General features: G+C 32.6%; 1 protein-coding gene across 1 annotated transcript in view; it reads left to right on the forward strand.

Moving 5' to 3' along the window:
- The window catches only part of LOC128247383 (G-protein coupled receptor GRL101-like), a 573,113-nt gene that overhangs the window by 485,207 nt on the left and 85,062 nt on the right, over positions 1-2,844 (forward strand). The gene's annotated exons all lie outside the window — the stretch shown is intronic.

Below are 2,844 nucleotides of genomic sequence, written 5' to 3' on the forward strand. Positions count from 1 at the left end.
TATGTTACTGAACATTTTGAGCAAATATATATATATATATATATATATATATATATATATATGTGTGTGTGTGTGTGTGTGTGTGTTTTTATATCATTAATATATTTATAAAATTATCAATAATATTCACAGGAAATCAATATTCAAATTTCGAAAGATATATGTCTAATATAACATGATAATATTTTGAATTATAATTAAATTAAAATTTAAGATATACGAAATATAAATATAAATATATATAAAAATATAAATGTACATAAAGATATATGTGTATATAAATGCATGTAAAAATTCATGCGTAATTGAGTATAAATATTATAAAGTCTAAAAATTAAAAAATTAAAAAATTAAACATCTGACGATCGTTTCACGGACATTATTGCAACCACAATGTAATCAAAAGATAAGCATACACAATCTCAGAATGTTGGACGTTAGGGTACCTTAAATCCTATCACCCATTTCTGTCCCTCAAGTCTTCCATTGCCGATTTCATGAATTCCATTGCACCCGTTATTCTCCTTTGTACGATGCAGCATTCATCGCAAACAGTTATTTAACATCTTTTAAGAACTTGTTAGGTTTCTGAATTCTGGAAAATTCTTGTCAAAGTTGCAAAGAATTATATGATTTTTTACCGTCTGAGAGAAGCTTAATAGCAGAATGACCTTTATGGCTGTCAGGAAAGAATATAGAAGCAATACCTGTATAAACAATTATAATATCTATAGCTTGGTGTCTACAGGCTTTGACAGTATAATAGACCGATTAGAAATGGTTTTCCACTTCCACCCGGACCATCGGGAAAGCGGATTCTTTCTTCTGTCGAGACCTCTCAAAAGTATCAGATTATTTTTCTCTCCAGGTTTGTACTGTGTTTGGGTAATTGCCGTTTACATATGCTAATAATGTGTCAAAAGTGATGGCTCTCTCTAAAAATCCTTGTTGTCGGATTATTGACTTCTCTGAAGCTAAGTTACTCGAGGTTGTGTTTTTGATGAACTTATTGATGAGAGATGCAGTGTAGATTTAATCTACATATTCTATCTCCATATAGCGGCTTGATGCTTGAAATTTCCGGTATCAGGCGGTTGAATTTGTGCAAGAGCCGAGAAAATGAATGGTTCCCAAAATGAACAGTAAAACTCTTGGTTCTTTGAGACACAATTTTCTGACAATGCGACATCCTAGTTGGGATGTAAGGGAAAGTAGAACTTGGCAGATTTTGAAATTAGAATATAAATACTGGAAGACATTTTCCGGTGCCCTAACGATTCTGCAAATTCGATACCTAGGCAATAGTAGTATTAATAATGAATTCTACATGATATTCATAGCAGCGATCATAATGATTTCTGATTTAGGAACAATTCAACAATTCTGAAGAGTGGCGTTTACGTCGATATCATTTACCCACTCATTTGAGTCTTTATTTTATCAACAGCGAAACAATGAAAGGTGAAGAAAACACATCAAAAGGCTTTTTCTTCTGACGCTGTAACAGGTCTGCCAGCTCGTCGCCTTAATTCTAGTGACATTAATGATTGCCACACAGTATTCGCTTAGTAATCTTAATGCTTTCTTGCTAGAATTGTTAATGTGGGGAGGGAATATGATAAAGTCGATTAAATCTTCTACAGTATTTGAATTGTACTTTATTTATCAACTCAATATACGTTATTTATGAAACTTGCAATGGTGAAAGACAAGCTGACCTTAGTAAGATCTGGTATCATAATGTAAAGAGTTGCAAATAAATACCACAACATATATTGTCTGATATCATACAGATTCTGCTACTCACAGGGCTGTCTATAATCGAAATTAAAACGAAGAATTTTGACATGGAATTAAGGGTTGGCATATTTAAAGTACGTAACAAGTACCATCTGTTTTATTGAACAACACTCAAATTAATAGCGAAGTCGGCTCCAGCTGGATCCAAAATCAAAACGTAGAGTATCCATACTATATACGGCAGTCACTTATATCTTTTGTTTTGTTGAATGCGCTACTCAGTATCAATTCCAATCTCGCCATCATTTATATTTGTTGTTATAACAGAAAAGTATTTTTTCAGGTTAATGTAAATGCTGAAATATGATAGTAATTAACTACTTTTTGAACTGAAATCAGAAGTGGAAAAATCGATTAAATAGATCACTTAATTTATCCACATTGGAAACATCAAACATTAAGTTTTCATTTGATTGGATTCGAACACAGAATCCTGACGAGGTCAGCATTACCTTTCATCCCTCTTGGGTCGATTAAATGCTATTTTCAATTTTACATCAAGCTCTGCCGTCTCTTACAACTAGTTAATAGCAGATAAGTGTTAGCACAGTTAACACATTATTCCCAGTGCCACGTCTTTGTTCTAAACTAATTTTCCTCCATGTAAGTCGCAAATAGCTAGCTTCATTTAAAATTTACTTTTACACTAACGTCATTAAGGGTGCTGACGAATCTTATCCTTAGAATATCATTTACATTATCCTAGATATTTCAAAGAAATTAAATTACACAGGTTTTGTTTTACATTTGGTGGTGAATGCGAAAAAAAACCCTAAAAAAAGGGAAATATATTAAGCTACACTTCGGATTATTATCGCTCATGAAATGTCGCAGGTGAAAACGAATAATAGATAGAAATGATCATGAGACGTTTCAGTAAAATTTCATTTTATTACGCCGATACAGGTGTACACTGACTGTTCAAAATGTCTGAACCGCTTCGAAACACTATAATGACAATGTTACTTGATACACACACACAAATTTATATGCATGTATGTACACACACACACACACACACACACACACACACACACACACACA

This window comes from Octopus bimaculoides, chromosome 3, assembly GCF_001194135.2.
Source record: "Octopus bimaculoides isolate UCB-OBI-ISO-001 chromosome 3, ASM119413v2, whole genome shotgun sequence".
In the NCBI taxonomy this organism is placed as follows: domain Eukaryota; kingdom Metazoa; phylum Mollusca; class Cephalopoda; order Octopoda; family Octopodidae; genus Octopus; species Octopus bimaculoides.